Below are 17,313 nucleotides of genomic sequence, written 5' to 3'. Positions count from 1 at the left end.
ATCTGTTCTTCGTTCTAGAAACTATGTCTCTTGAAGGCAATTTGCATTTAAAACACTGGTTCACATTATGCACTCTCAGAATAACCGTTTGATCTAGTGGATTCACTGCATTTATCTGACAGATGTTACTTGTTACTTTATCACTTGAGGCTCCTGTCCAAAATTAAACCGGTTTTATACTATTTAGACTTTGAGCGTGTTATTCATGCCTTTGTTTCTACTCGTCTAGATTACTGTAATGAACTTTATGCCGGCCTAAACAAGTCCTCGCTGGCACACCTGCAGCTGTTACAAAACACTGCGGCTTGGCTGCTTACAGGAACACACAAGCATGAACACATCACACCTATTCTGGCTTCCCTCCACTGGCTTCCTGTCCATTTTAAGATGTTATTTGTTGTTTTTATTGTTTGTTTTTAAATCGATCAATGGGCTGGCCCCTCTGTACATCTCCAACCTCCTAAAGGTGTACACCCCCTCAAGGGCTTTGAGGTCGGCTGATCAGCTGCTGCTAGTAGTTCCTAAAACCAAGAAAAAGACCAGGGGAGACCGAGCCTTCTCAGCGGTAGCCCCCAGGCTCTGGAACGACCTGCCCCCCATGTCAAATTGTCGCCCACCCTTCAAACTTTTAAGTCCCGCCTGAAGACCCACCTCTTTTCCCTCGCTTTCGAGTCAGTTTGAGCTATGTTTTATCGATTGTTATGCTTTTATTGTCTGTCCATAGCTGTCCATAGCATTTATGTGCCTTCTATCTATTCTTATGTATGCTTTTTATCTATTATTGTAATGTTATATTTTATTATAATGTTATGTTTACTGTGAAGCACTTCGGTAAACCCTCTGTTTTTAATATGTGCTATTTAAATAAAGTGGATTGGATTGGATTTACAAATTAACCTTTTACATAAAAATCATGTGATCTACAAATAGAATAGAATGTAATGTTGCAAAATGGAATGTTGTTAAAAATAGCTCCACCCCCAGCAGCAACAACATTACCATTCAGTTTTCTACTTACAACATCAATGTTAATAATTAAATAACCCAATATAATAATATGCAACTGGATGAGGCATGTGCATGCAATTCCTTTTTAATATAATTGAATCAAGAACACAATTAAAGTTGTGTACTTTCGCGAGAAATACACATTAGAGTGCCAAGTGTGTACTAATCCGGTGAAAACAGTACGTACAAATACACTAAGTGGTTGAGTAATATTTCCTGAAAAAACTACAGTGCCAAGAAGTTTTAGGAAATGATGTAACCTTTATTAAAAATAAAACTATAACCACTTTGAGCACTTCTTCCACCATTGGGTTCTTCAAAGCGTTTGGGAACATTTAGATGGAAGAAGTACTCTAGTAGATTATTAACTTAAAGGTAGGGTAGGTAAGAATGGAGAAACCAGCTCGAGTGCGCTAGAATTTGAAAGTACGCAGCCGAAAAAAATCTGACCCTTCCTTCAGACTTCCTTACAGAGCCCCTCCTCCAATACACACGAACGTGCACATGAATAATGAGGGCACGAGATAAGTTTGTGCACAGATGGAAGGCTGACAGGCAGGTAGGCCATCCAGTTATTTTAGCCGGGCCGGCTAAAATGATTGGTTGTGCTTTTTACAATACTACGGCTTCCACAGATGACATTTTTGTATACATTTATTGTCAAAGCATTTAATATATTCATTGCTATCGGGATGTTAAGAGCATTCCATGGAATATAACAAAAAGTGTTTCTGAAGTGAATTACCTACCCTTTAAGTAAAAGTAGCAAAACTGCAGTGAACAAAAACTAGTTACAAGTCCTGCATCAAAATTGTAGGTAAGTAAAAGTACCAAAAGTAAAAGTACTCATTTTGCAGAATGGGCCATTGAAAGACCAAATACTTTTCATAGGGGTTTATTTTGATTATTTGTTGTACTACTGGGGAGCTTAATAAATAATAATGTGGTAGAAGGTGCAAAATAAATGTAGTGGAGTACAAAGGACAGCATGTGTCTGCTAGCTCCAGCTCCATATTGATGGGACACATATGTACGGCTGTGTCAATCTTCCCATCTAACGCTGGGCAAGAAATTGAATCGATTCATAATGTTCACAATGTATGAATTATATTCTGTACAGTATGAGAGAACCCTCTGGACTTAAGACGAATGGAGGACGATTAAGGATATTTGGCTTGAATTGATGATACATTTATAAATAATATGAAAAAGTACATCAATATGCAACGATGACAACATGTTAGAAACTTCCATTATTAATAGATGGAATTTGTAAGCAAGAGATGGTGATTATCCAAGAGTGAACGTTTTTGCATCAGTTTCAAGACTTGAGCTATACATACAAATATTTGGCAGTCACACTACAAGTTAGAGGTTACATTTTGAAGCATTTTGATTGCGCCGGCTCATTTCCAGCCTGAGTAGCTTTGTTGAACTATAGCCTATTGTCAGAAATGCTTAAGCAATGGTCTGATTGTGTTGATGAAATGCCAGTAAAGAGATATGCACTTTCACCTCACTGTCGACTGTCAACAGATACAATCTAAAAGAGGACAATTCATGGATGTGAGAGGAAGGAAGCATACAGTATGGCACTCTCACTGTCAAATCATTGAAGCATGAGAGGACTTTCTTAACCAATTTCGAGAAAATTAGACAAAAACATCTGACAACTACATCTGCTGAATATGTGCCTTTATTGTTTTGTTATCTTGTGCCTCTTCTCCCTGCTAAGTAAGCAGAAATAACCGTGTTTGTCAGGTCCAATGAATTCCCTGTGTTTCTGCCACACGTATAGCTTTGCCCAGTGTACGCATGAATCTTTCAGCTGTAGCGTTAGCTTGAGGCCAAAGCGGTGTGATCCGGCGATGATGAAATCCTAAGTAGTCTGCAAACTGAGAGAATTGACTGCTGTTGAATGAGGGGCCATTATCAGTTTTTACCACTCTGGGGATTCCAGAAAACTTTGTCCATGACTGGAATGATTGTGTTAGCTGAAGTTGATCTAACACTCTCAACAACTGGGTAGCGTGTATAATCGTCTATAATGACTAACAGGTACTCTCCTGTTGGTAGTGGTGCATAAAAGTCTGCGCTGATGCTGTGCCAGGGTGCTTCTGGTAGACTTGACATTTTTAATGGCTCAGTATGTACAGCTGGGGTATTTGCCTGACATGCAAGACAGCTGCGTACTGATGCTTCTGCTCTCTGATAAATATCTGGAAACCACACTTTTGTTCTGAGTAGTGCTTTGGTTTTAGCGATGCCTTGATGTCCTTCGTGAGCTAGCTGTAGGACTCTATCTTGTAGGGCTGTGGGAATCACTATTCTAGTGCCCCGTAGTACTATGTCTGATGCATGTGACGTTGTCAGCTCGCTGCTTACTCGTCTAAACTGTTTTAATATGGCAGCGTGTTGTGATTCATCAGTCTTGTGCCATGTGTTGTGAGTTACATGAGAGATTACCTCTTGAAGGATCGGGTCTTTAAGTGTCTCTGCTTTGATCTCTGTGAGTGTCATAGCTTTGGGTGTTGCATGAATTGCAATGAAGCTTACATACTCTTCGGCTACTTTTGCTGCTCGTGTGCTGTCACTTGTCTTTGACGGTAGAGGGTGTCGAGACATGTAGTCAGCTGGATTGTCAGCTCCCTTTCTGTATTCCACCTTGAAGTCATATGGTTGAAGCCTGAGTCCCCATCTTTCAATCCTCGCAGGTGGTTTCGACATGGTTCCATATGATTTCCAGTGCTTTATGATCTGTCACTAGTTTGAAAGGATGACCATATATGTACAGGTGGAAATGTTCACAGCTCCACACAATAGCCAGTGCTTCTTTTTCAGTCTGGGAGTATCTCCTCTCTACATCACTGAGAGACCTACTTGCATAAGCTATTATGTGCCTCACCCCTTTTTCATCATGCTGGCAGAGGATAGCACCCAGTCCCACAGGACTAGCATCCACTATAAGTTCTGTCTGTCTGCCAGGGTACAAGTATGACATGACTGTGTCACTGGTTAGACTGTCTTTCAGTGTCTTTAGAGCAGCTTGCTGTTCTGGGCCCCATACCCAGGGTGTGTCTTTTCTGGTGAGCCTTCGTAGCAGCTCGGAAATGGATGAGAAATATTTGATGAACCTGGAGCAATAATTGGCTATGCCCAGCAGACTTCTGACCTCACTCTGATTTTCAGGATCTGTGGCATGATGGACTGCCACAACCTTTTTGGGATCAGCTGAAACACCTTGCGCTGAGAAGATGAAGCCGAAAAACTTGGATTTGTTGAATTCACATTTCTCACGCTTAAGTGTGAGACCACTGTCTTTCAGTCTCTGGAACAGGGCTCTGAGGTTGTTGTTGTCATGCTCAGCCTGAGTGGCACCATGAACAATGATGTCATCGCTGAGATTCTTCACACCTTTCAGATCAAGCAGTGTTTGGCATATGGCATTTTGAAACACCTCAGCAGCAGAGGATATGCCAAAACTCAGTCTTTTGTAGCGTCTTAGTCCAAGGTGAGTGGAAAATGTTGTGATGTATCTGCTGTCTGGATGAAGCTCTAACTGGTGATATCCAGCTCTCAGGTCAAGTTTAGAGAACACAGTTGCTCCGTTTAACTCATGTATCACGTCATCCATTGTGGGGGTGATCTGTCTTTCCCTCTCTATGGCTGTGTTAGCCTGACGTATGTCAACACAAATTCTTACTTTGTCGGGGTCTTTAGGCTTGGGCGGTGCAACAATAGGTGATACCCATGGAGTCGGTCCAGTCACCTCCTCGATGATGTCCTCTGCTTCTAGCTTGTGAAGCTCATCCTCAACCTTCTGGCGGATGTGGAATGGTACTCGTCGATGTGGTTGACATGTAGGTTTAATGTCAGGATTTATATGAAGCTTTACCTGAACGTCTTTCAGTTGGCCTATTCCCTTAAACAGCTCGGGATTGCTTTCCACCAGCTCATCTGTGACTGTGAGATGCTGTGGTCTGGATGACACTGTAGTGACAATTTTAATCAGTCCCAGTGTTTTGGATGTCTGGTAGCTTAGAATATTAAATCCATCTCCTTTAATCACAAAGAATGTGCACATTGTGTTTTTCTGTCCCTTCTCCACATTGCACCTGAATGATCCACGAACAGGCGGAAGCGGAATGGATACATCTTTGTTGTTGTGGGGCTGAGTTGTGGAAGAGGCACCAGGTCTCTGAAGCTTGATTCACTGACACAGTTTGCTGTAGCTCCTGAATCGATTAAAACAAACATGCTATTTTCATTTAGCTTGATATGAGTCTGTGGCAGCTCTGAAATATTGTCAGCTTCAACTGTAAAAACATAAGCATCATCACTGCTGGATGAGTTATGCTCTGTTTTCTCATTTGGTGCAGCCCCTCGTATATGATGAATCTTCTTAGCATGCGTGTTAGCTCTGCGTTGTGCCTGTCTTGTGTCACTGTCTTTAGATCTTGAGCGACATTGTTTTTCAAAATGATTTAGTTTACCACAGGCTCTACATTGTTTGCTTTTAGCAGGGCATTCACCATCATGGGGATATTTACCTCCACAGTTTCTGCAGCGGTTGCTGGAAAAGCGTTTCTCCGACCATTGACTGCTGCTTGAATGCTTCTCTGCGGTCTTTTGATCCAGCCTGTTGTCTGTAGCTGTTGTGCCCTTTTCTATGCCACTTGCTTGAAGTTCGGACAGCTCCATTGTTCTACCATGGTCTAAAAGTGCATCTAGGCTTAAATCTGGTTCTCTCAGCGCCTTTCTGAGCAGTCTGGATGATGCACACCTTTGTATGATTTGCGTTTTAATCTCTGCATCCATGCTGGTAAACTCACAGTTCTTAGCTAACATCCTCAACCTTGTGTGATAACTGTCCAAAGTTTCACCTGGATCTTGCTTAGCTTTTCTGAAAATGTACACTTGATATTGGACGTTTTTCTTGGGTGAGAAGTATGTAGATAGCTTCTGCTTAGCGTCTGCATATTTGTCATCTTCTCCTGCTAGTGTGTCGTAGATATCATGCACACGTTCTCCCGCTAAGTGCAGCATTAAAGCCTTTAGCCTAGCATCGCCATGTATGGTCATTGCAGTGGTGTAGTTTTCAAACCTTTGAATCCATTTCATCCAGCGAGGTCCGACAGAGCCAAGGTCCGTTTCTGTGTCAAACGGTGGGAGAGAAGCGGTATTCACGGCCATTGCTGCTGCGATGCGCCGACTGCCACGTTTTCGTTTTTAGCTTAGCGTAGTTAGCTTAGCCTCACTCTCCACTTGTCCGTCTTTCTTCCTTTTCTTTTCTTTTCCGGAAAACTCAGCGAAGTCCGTGTTTATCCTTCGTGTGTCCTTTCGCTTACTCCTCGTCGCCAATGTAATGTTTCTATGTTGTACATGAAAGACTCAACTTGTTGGACGTTAACAGAGTTTATTCACCAGTGCTGACTCACACACGTTCTATTTCGTATATGGCTTCGCCCTCTAAGGCTACCGCTATTGGGTTATCCCTCTGCGCCCCCGCGCAGCACTGAAACACTTGTAGTCCACGCCCACCTGCTAGGTGGGCCCCACCCTCGGGCCTCCTTCCGGTATAAGTAGGAAGGGGGCCCGGCAATCTGCTCCCTCTTTTCTTCAGCAAACCAGCACAGTTACTGAAGCATAGCAATTGAGAATCATCAGGACAACTGCGTCCGTAATTGTCCCTCATGTGGCTCTGGGTTCATAATCCAATCCAATCCAATCCAACTTTATTTATATAGCACTTTAAAAACCTTCAGACCAAAGTGCTGTACAGAGAGATAAGCTCACACAACATAATATAAATACATGAGTTTCATAATGAGTTATGAGCAGCAGAGATAAAAGCAGTATGCGAATCCTGCCGGGGGTCAGAGCACGCGTACGCGGCTCGCAACCAGCAGGTATGCACACACTGCGCTCGTCTCCCCTCGGGCAACGGGAAGCGGAGAGCGGACGCTCTTGCTGCTGTGACCGAGGAGGACGATTGGCCCGTCCAGGCTTACGAGCCCTTGGACGGGGCCTTGTGTCCCTGGGGCCGAGTGCCGGGCAGGAGTCCGAGGAAAAAGGCAACTCCTGCCCCGCCTCCCTCCACAGTTCACCGTTCGGTTCCCCCCCCCCCCGGACGGGGGAGACAGAGTCGGAGCAGGGTGCCAGCTTGGCGGCCGAACATGCTTTCCCCCTCTCCGTCACCACAGCGTGGCGGCGAATAACATCGCGCGGCTCTCAAACTCGGTGGGGACACTGGTAGAGCGGTCCACCACCGAGGCAGAGGAAATCAGCAAGGCGGCCAGCACGGCGCTCATTCTGTGCGCGTCCGTCGCTGTCTCCCAGGCGAGGATTTCCGCGTGGGTGACACAGATCCAGCGCCACCTCGGGCTGAAGTAGGCGTCTGTTACGGAGACGGCCAGACAAGTTCCATGCCATGGTGGAGTCCATGAAGACGGCCGCGGAACAGGCGGACGACATTCGCCAGCATGTGCAGCGGCGTCTACGCCGGCCACAGGAGGCCGCAAGCGGAGAGACGCCCACAGCAACCGCCTCGGCGTCAGACTCGCCCTTCGGCGGCTGCAGGGGCTCCGTCCCACGTCTCCGCTCCCCCGCCACCCCAGAGACAGGGTCTCCCGGCGATGTGTCAAAGGGGAGTGAGGCTCCCCCGTTCCTGGTCTGCTCCGCGAGAGCCTCCGAGGAAGCAGAGCCGGTAATTAAGCCGGCTGCCACTAATCTGTTGATTAAGTAGCCAGCAGGGCTCCCTGCAGAAGCCTGCTGGTTTTATCGGTTAATAACCTGCAGAGCTCGCGGCATTCCTCTGTCCGAGATACGCCTCCTACACACGGTCATAATAACCATGAGCGCTGTTTTAACGCCTCATGTGGACAGCACTGCACACACCCCCACTCATCCCCTGAGCGTGTACACGCCTCATGCAACACACTCTCACTCCCTAAGCGTCCAATAGCGACGTTTGGTCAGTGTCCGTGGCGTCCAATTGTGACGCTCCTAGGCTCCTTCAGCGTCATAAAGGGACGCAAATAGCTTTCAACTGATTGCAATGTATTCCCTTCTGCTTCGGGATTTGACGCTCATGGAAGCACGCATTCGTTTATGCCGGCTGCCCTTAAAGAGCCTGTGACACCATCCCAACAACTGTTGTGCAATGAAATATTGGGCTACTAGTAATCTCGAACCGTCAGTTTAAAAAAGTGATACCGTTTCGTTAAATATCAATAATTTCGAACATCGCGGGGAAATTCCTTCACTCATTTTGAAGTTTTGGGGGAAGCCGGAAGTGACGTCAATGCGGGAACGCTTCGAGAGCCAAACACGGACAAAGTGTGTTGTGTCATGCGTAGAAATGGTGAATTACTGAGATTAGGCATGTTAATAACATTTTAATGAAGTTGACTACAGTATATTCATATTTGTCAGTGCTTTCATGTCAATTCGGCGACATAAACATAAATGATCGTGGTGAAGATGATGATTACATGAGGATTAAAAATCGGGAGTGAGAGCTGCTGAATTTCCTCCCGTCGGATGTGATATAAAAACAAATCGATTATTTTTGTGGTTATAAACTCAAGTGGATGAAACTACATTTATTAGTGCTTTCATGTCAATTCGGCGAACATATGATACATTAAATGATGAGTGAGGATGATGATTAAAAATCGTTTGTTTGAGCCGGTCTGCATTTACTGATGAGAAAACAAACCGATGCTTTTTGTAGTTGTAGTACACCAACGTGGATTAAATGTGTGGTTTTTTACCACAATGTTGGGGAAATTAATGGATAAAATGCACGGATTATTATTATTATTCCCACTCCGATCGGGACACTAGGTCCACCGTTTCCCCGCAGCGAGGCTCCCCCCGTTGACAGTTTACGTGGGCTGGGTGCAGTGGCGGACTGGCCATCGGGACGAATCCCGATGGGCCGGTACCGAAGTGGGCCGGTCGGATAAGTAACTAGCACATCCCCCATAGGCGGCGCGTGAGGCTCAGGTTTGAGAAGGCTAAATAACTTATTTTACCTGACGCTGCCCGCCTCCGGCGTCTATAGAAAAGAGATGAATAACTGTGCGGAGTTTAAATCTCTCAAGTCATATTACAGGATAAAGGAAATACAGTTTAAACTGCCGTATCCAGAGAAGACGCCGACGTGTCGCACTTATCATTCATATTACATCATCAATCAGATCATCGATCATATAATATCATAATATATCATATATTTCCTTATCTGAGTCAGCTTCTCCAGCCTCATCTGGCCGTGCAACACTCACAGTGCCACAGACTGTATGCAGAAGTATTATTTAACACATTATGTTGACGAAACACTCGAGACAAATGTAATTAAAGTCAGATCCACTCGTGTCTTAGACGTGAACGCGCTCTCAGCTGGAGAGAGAAACCCTGGCTTGATTTACCGAGTTGATAACCAGCGTCGTAGGACCGCTTAGCGAGATCTCGTTTGTTAGTTTGTTTGTTACTCAAACATATCCAGGGTCTGTTGAACTGGCTTCGTAGTACAGGGCACAGGTGGCTAGCAGCGCTAATGTCAAAGACACAGACATTATACATTATATTTGTATTTTACATCTCCCGCTCCCCCCGTTGACAATTTACTAGCGGTACCGAAGTGGGCCGGTCGAGAGTCCCGGGATGATTTGTAGTCCCAGTCCACCACTGGCTACATGACCATATGATCGCCCATATTGACGCACCTCATTCCTAAACTTCTAACAGATACAACATAAACCGATCCTTCAGCCTCATATGAGCTCTCAGACACGTTCAACATTAACCTGTCATCGCTGTCTGAGCTTGCTGCTGTGTGCACCATCGTGCGTTTACATCTGACTGTATATATATAAAGGTTTACATGCAGATGCTGGGATCCTGAACGGTGCAGCTGGAGCGCTGTGCCCGCAATGACGTCACCCATCATTTGGCGGGACTTGAAGAATCCGCGAGAAGATCCAGAAAATTGTCAACATTGAAGGCAGATTAATGGTTATCAAAGTACAAATATCCGAAATCAGTTCAGTAACGGTTTTCAAGGGGACAATATGTACTCAAATTGATGGGTTTGGATGATGGGGGAAAACCGTGTCACAGGCTCTTTAAAGGCAATGTGAGCATCCATTCCCATTGGATAACGGAGAATACCCGGAAGTAAGTACTCCTCTTACTGTCGATTGATTTTACAGTGATATCTGCACTACTCATCGACTAAAAAACACCAGATTATCCTTGTTAATTACACAACATTGATTGGTTTAAATTGTGTGCAATGCTTTTGTATTTTTCCCCTTCGATTCGGAGAAACAAATATGTTTTCTGAGTAAAGGATGGCAGAAGACACTACACTACCCAGAATCCCCAGCTATCGTTTGGCCTACACCATGTGCTCTGTTTGACAAACCCCGTTTTTTTCACCATTCATTCCGATGGCTGGCGTCTATGTCACGTGATCTTCAAATTTCTCCCTGCAGAAAAAGAAAACATGGCCGAAATTCGTTTTATTCTCGTGGAAAATGTCTATTTTAAAGTTAGTTTGGCCATTAAAATGCGTTTTGATGTCATTTGATGCGAGAAATATGAGTTGTTATTTCTGATTATGTGTGCAGTGGATGTACATGATCTTTAGTTTGCTAGTTATTACGAAGATTACTTCAGGAAATCGCGACGTTTTCATTGTTACCAAGGTGGTTGCTAGGGACGCTGCTATCGATATTATTTCTGTTATGTTGTGTAACTGTTTAATGGTGTTATCTGTATTGCTACCCCCTTCCCCGTCAATGTATAGTGTTGGTCCACAGCCTAAACATATTAGTTTAACACAATCCGCATCTAAAGATAGCCTACGTTATTTCCCCCCTGTGCAATTCCAGTCTCACATCTCAGATTATTATTATGCGAATAATCGTCATTAACAAATACCGGAAACAGACCAAAATAATAATAATACCTTATTCCGAGTGTGCTTGCTTTTCTCTTTGAAAGTCATCACATAACGGCATTGTAATACACGGTTCGGCTGCATTACATATTACATATCTGCCGTAATTCTGTATTTATAGAGCCCTGATGAGAAGACAAACATGAGGAACTGAAAACGTGACGTGGATCATAAATATATCAGCCATTAAACAACATCTTAAATTTCTTTTCACACAATACGTCTCCTTGCAGTATCAACACTAATTCGGCTCACTTTTATATTTGATCCAATTGGTAGATAGGCTGTATTTACACCATAAAGGTGCACAGATGATATAAAGGGACACCTGGTGGTTAAAGCATGTTATTGAATTTCAATATTTTTATTATTAGATATTAATACGATCCCTATAAAGTATATTCATTACTCGTTATTCTCTACTAATTGTTCATTAAAGACTGTATGTAATGACTATTTTGCACATCCCTTTCAAGATTTTCTAAGGTTTATTGACATATCATATAGGCCTACACAACTGTGGTGTAGTTCTGCACTGAATGAAAAACTTGGGTTGCAGGTTCCTCAATAGTGCATTACAAGACATCTATCAATATTTGTGCATGCCTCCAGCAATGTTAACTATGTTGAAGCACTTATTTTAACTGATATTATACATAATGTATTACACTCCTATAAGATGTATGTAGATATTTCATCTCCGGCCTTGTCAGGTATTGAACAATCAATAAATAAAGAACACAGAATTGTTGAATATAAAACACAGAATTTATGTGATTATACTAAATGATTTTCAAATAAACACAACTGCATATTTAACTGTTACACATGCTGATGTAACGCAAATGTTCCAACTTGGGATCAATAAAGTATATCTTATCTTAAGCTGATCGATGGCTACTGCCATATTTGCAAAATGTGCCTCTGAACAAGTGCATGTTTCAGGCTTATCAATTAATGTAATGTAATGTTATCACAAGGGTCACACACATAAGACCAGCTGTTAAATAAAGCTCTTCTGACCTTAGCTGGCATGTGGGTATATATATGAATACTGCCCATAATGGGCACAAGCAATTTTCACCCATTTATTAATTATATGTTTTAAATGTGAGTGTTTCCTGTCCCCTAAACCTCCAGGGATGTACACAGTTTAGTACTGGCAACTTCTTATTATGGGAAATACGAAAACGTCTTTTAAAACTACAACTCCCAGTAGAGACGTGCCATAGAGAACATGTTGCGAAACAGAATAGCCAGCATGTGTAGTTCTGGGGACGCGGTGGGGGAGGGGGGACGCGGTTGACCCGTTCAAATCCAGTTTTGAACAGTCTGCTGTGGTTCCATCCCATTTCAAGTGCTGTTCGAGAATCGGCTTAACCCTCGGAGCACACTCTCCAATCACAGAGCTTGAGGACTGGGGTTTGTCAAGAGCACATGGTGTAGTCCAAACGATAGCTGGGGATTATGGGTAGTGTAGTGTCTTCTGCCATCCTTTACTCCTGGGAATGGACGCTCACACTAGGGCTGAAGTCGAATAGTCCATTTAGCTTAGGAACCTTCCTAAAGGAGTGAAATGACCCGGAAGTCCCTCAGTGGCAGCCATGATAAGTGCCGTTCGAATTCTCTAGAATGATGAGAATGATAGGAAAGGAGGTTTCAAACTTCCTTTATAACCTCCTTTAGCTTAGGAACCACTGGACCTCCCTAACCGACAGGAGAAGCGAAAATGCTGCCCCACAATGCCTTGCAGCCGCAGCATTTGCCGTCACTCAACAGTCGGCCGTTCACGGAAACAACCGATTATGACGGAGAAATGATATCATGAAAGTTACGGTGCTTATTAAGCATTTTAAAACATAGGTGGTAAGTTGCCAAAGTGCTTTGTTTTGAACGTTCATCAGTATTATAATCAAAAAGAGAAATATGAACGTTAGTTTTCACTGAAATTATCAAATAAAGTCAACATTTCAGTCTTTACTGAGCTGTGTGGGGTTTGTTCAACTTTTAAAAGATGTTTGAATGGTGATATACACAGTGATGGATGTTAAGGACCACTAATGTTTATAATAAATACATCTGTATTGATTTTAAGATCTTTAGTTCATACAATCATACGTATTGGGATAATTTGTATTAATGTGGACCGGAGGGAGAGGGTGACGAGCATAAGTTTCACTTTCCTTTTTTATTTAAATTCCAACTTTGGTCCTGAAGAATATGTTTCTCTGTTGTCCACGTTCATAAAGCAAAGCAGCAGCATCAGAGCACGGTGCAGAGTCTCTAGATGAGTTCACAGCAGTCCCTCGTTCTTATTAAACATCCATGTTGTAGTCCGCTGTATAGAAAACTGTGGTTTCCATAGTTTCCCCACAGCAGCAGACGCACACAATGACGTCCGCTGGCGCATCATAAACACGTCGGATAGTGAAAGTGCATTTGGATTCTCTAAAGTACCGCAGTCTCTTCTCCTAAGTCCTTTTGAATTCTCCTGTCCACTATCCCTTAACCCCGTGACGTTTCACTCAGAGGTCAAGGAATAGACGATAGGGTTAGAACTTAGGAGCTGATTTTTAAACTATCCGACTGCAGCCTAGGGCTGAAGTCGAATAGTCCATTTAGCTTAGGAACCTTCCTAAAGGAGTGAAATGACCCGGAAGTCCCTCAGTGGCAGCCATGATAAGTGCCGTTCGAATTCTCTAGAATGATGAGAATGATAGGAAAGGAGGTTTCAAACTTCCTTTATAACCTCCTTTAGCTTAGGAACCACTGGACCTCCCTAACCGGCAGGAGAAGCGAAAATGCTGCCCCACAATGCCTTGCAGCCGCAGCATTTGCCGTCACTCAACAGTCGGCCGTTCACGGAAACAACCGATTATGACAGAGAAATTATATCATGAAAGTTACGGTGCTTATTAAGCATTTTAAAACATAGGTGGTACGTTGCCAAAGTGCTTTGTTTTGAACGTTCATCAGTATTATAATCAAAGAGAGAAATATGAACGTTAGTTTTTACTGAAATGATCAAATAAAGTCAACATTTCAGTCTTTACTGAGCTGTGTGGGGTTTGTTCAACTTTTAAAAGATGTTTGAATGGTGATATACACAGTGATAGATGTTAAGGACTAACGTTTATAATAAATACATCTGTATTGATTTTTAAGATCTTTAGTTCATACAATCATACCTATTGGGATCATTGGTATTAATGTGGACCGGAGGGAGAGGGTGACGAGCATAAGTTTCACTTTCCTTTTTTATTTCAATTCCAGCTTTGGTCATGAAGAATATGTTTCTCTGTTGTCCACGTTCATAAAGCAAAGCAGCAGCATCAGAGCACGGTGCAGAGTCTCTAGATGAGTTTACAGTAGTCCCTCGTTCTTATTAAACATCCATGTTGTAGTCCGCTGTATAGAAAACTGTGGTTTCCATAGTTTCCCCACAGCAGCAGACGCACACAATGACGTCCGCTGGCGCATCATAAACACGTCCGACAGTGAAAGTGCATTCGGATTCTCTAAAGTACCGCAGTCTCTTCTCCTAAGTCCTTTTGAATTCTCCTATCCACTATCCCTTAACCCCGTGACGTTTCACTCAGAGGTCAAGGAATAGACGATAGGGTTAGAACTTAGGAGCTGATTTTTAAACTATCCGACTGCAGCCTAGGCTTGTTTGAGACAAGCAAGACCTGCGCAGACCTGCGCAGTTGCGATCAACGTCTTGCTAGTGCGTTGCATGATGGTTAGTCATTTTGTCCGACTTGCTCTGGAGGCCCGCCCACATGAGACTTTGAAATCTCGCGGGACAAAGACGCCCGCAGCCTTGAGAGTGAGGCGAGTTTTTACAGTTGCTCTCCACGAGCTGCGGAAGCGAAATGCTTGATGGGAAACGGCTCGCTGGTATCTCGAGCTGAGCGCTCATTGGTGGTTTTTACCACGTGCTGCTGATGAAACTCTCCAATTTGCTGGCAAAAGTTTGTTGTTGTTTTGTGTCAGTTTTATGTCGCCACATCCATTCCCATTTTTCATCATTGTTCCACAATGTTTATCATCATGAACTTAATTTCTATTTCGTCCCTACTGACCGCCAGAGGCGGTGCTTTAGCACTGGATATGTCCATCGCGCGCATGCGCAGCTCGAGTACCAATAACAACAAAGTCACCTGTGACCCACGTGACACCGGCTATATCAGCCGGTATTGTCAGAGGATCTGTTCCTTTTCATCTTCTCGCTGCGCGAGGGTACCGTGGCTACGTTTTCGTAGCCTACAGCGTTCAGGCTTGAACGTTTGATCGGAGGGATTTCTCTGCAAACAGCTGGCCGCGTGAAGCTTCGCGACTGACAGTCGGAGCTACGGGTCGTTAGACGCGTCCTCCAGGAGCTGCGCCGGCTGTGCAGAGCCTCGACAGACAGGTTTGTGTCAGCTTGTTGCTAGTGATGGCTGTGTTTCCACACCCGCTCCCAGCCAAGTTGTCCTGATTACCGTCTTATTGTTTGTGGCTTAGACTTTCTGGTGACGACAGTGTTCCCGCTTCCTCTCCCATAAAGCTGCCCTTATGCTCTTTTGAAAGTTCTGCTTGTGGCGTTGTGCCCGAGCTATCATTAGCATTTGAGTCCCAGCTTTGGCTGCGTCCCTCATTCGATTTAGTATGGAAAGCCAAGAGTGTCATACTTTAAACCCGTTTTTCGTTTAGATGCAGAAAGTAAGCTAAGTACTTTCTATTTTCTAGAAGCTATTATCTGGTCTTAACATTTGTGTTCTGACTTGGTCGCTTGATTGTTAGCAGCAGCCGCTTGGCTAACACCTTGCTGTTGAGCTTAACTATTAACTCAGGGCAGTGCTCCCGCTCCCTGTAGCATAGGGTTTGATTGCAGTAGCGCTAGTTCGTTGTATTACTGCTCCTAGTACTAGACTCCTAGCACTAGGATGATATGCAGAGAACATCTTCACGGCGGGTGCTGTGTGCTCGGCATGTGCGGTTACTACTGTAACCAGACACGGTTCTATGCGGGCTGTTCTCTTTCTTAGAAGCTAATTATCTGGTCTTAACATTGTGTTCTGACTTGGTTGCTTGATTGTTAGCAGCAGCCGCTTGGCTAACACCTTGCATGTACGGTTAAGCTTCATTATTTAACTCAGCCGGTGAGGGCAGTGCTCTCGCTGCTGCTCCCGGTAAACGCATGGTATGGTTGCAGTAGCGCTATATCGTGGTATTTACTGCTCCTAGTACTAGACTCCTAGCACTAGGACGATATGCAGAGAACAATCTTCACTGTGTGTGCCGTGTGCTCTGCATGTATGGCCATTAAGGAGGATTTCATCCTCCCAATATTATATTGTCTAGTGGGCAGCGCAAACTTCAATCAACTTGATAATAAATAATCCACGGACCACCAATGTAACGTTTGACTGTTTAATTAATTAATTAATCAACTTAAAATGACTCAAATGTGATCCACTCACTACACTGTTGGCTGGTCCAGCCAGCCGGCGGCCACGGGACCACCGCAGCAACTTCGCCCCCCATCTCGAGCAGCAGGCAGGGAGGAAGAGGAAGAACAGGTGGGGTGGTCATCAGCAGCATCATCATCTTCTTCCACATCTCCTTCGATCTCTACTACTGTATGGTAGTTGTAGTCATCAAGTTAGCTTCTCTTGGCTCGTCTTCTTGTGTCTCTTCAGCCCCCAAGTTAACGTTAGCTGTCAAATTAGCACTGACGTTAGCTCCCTCCTCTCTCGGTTCTGTTGTAGCAGCAGTCACAACGTACGATGTGCTACCACCAGCTACATTCGGTTGGTCTTCTTGATCAGGTTGTTTGGCCGTCTTTTTAAAGAAATTGCCTAAGTTGTTTTTTTCTTTTCGACATGTCAGCAGCAGCAACAATGCCTGGTAAACATGCAGTGCTAACTAAACGAGCTTGTGAGTGAGTGGGTAGTGGGTGGAGCTGCGGGCAGCGTGCAAGCAGGCGACACTTTTTTCATGAATCATAAACTCTAAATATAATTTTATTTCACTTATTTTACACCTTTGAAAAAAAACATGCCCAAAATGGAATTTATTTGGTCATCATATCAGTATTTTAGAGAGCTCCCCCCAAATTTCACAAACCATGTTCCCAGGGGAGCTCATGTCACCACTAGGGGAGCTATAGCTCCCCCTGCTCCCCTCCAGTTCGCACCCTGTGTATTCCCATCTGCGTCGGGATTTGACCGGCATTCGTTTATGTCGGCTGCCCTTAAAGGTAATAGGCTTGTTTGAGACACATTGCGGCTCGCCTCGAAAGTAGACGAGAGTAGCCGATCGCAGCCGGGGGAGGTCTCAAAAAGCTCGCC

Source organism: Pseudochaenichthys georgianus, chromosome 7, assembly GCF_902827115.2.
Source record: "Pseudochaenichthys georgianus chromosome 7, fPseGeo1.2, whole genome shotgun sequence".
Lineage (NCBI taxonomy): Eukaryota > Metazoa > Chordata > Actinopteri > Perciformes > Channichthyidae > Pseudochaenichthys > Pseudochaenichthys georgianus.
Note: the sequence above shows the minus strand (reverse complement) of the source record.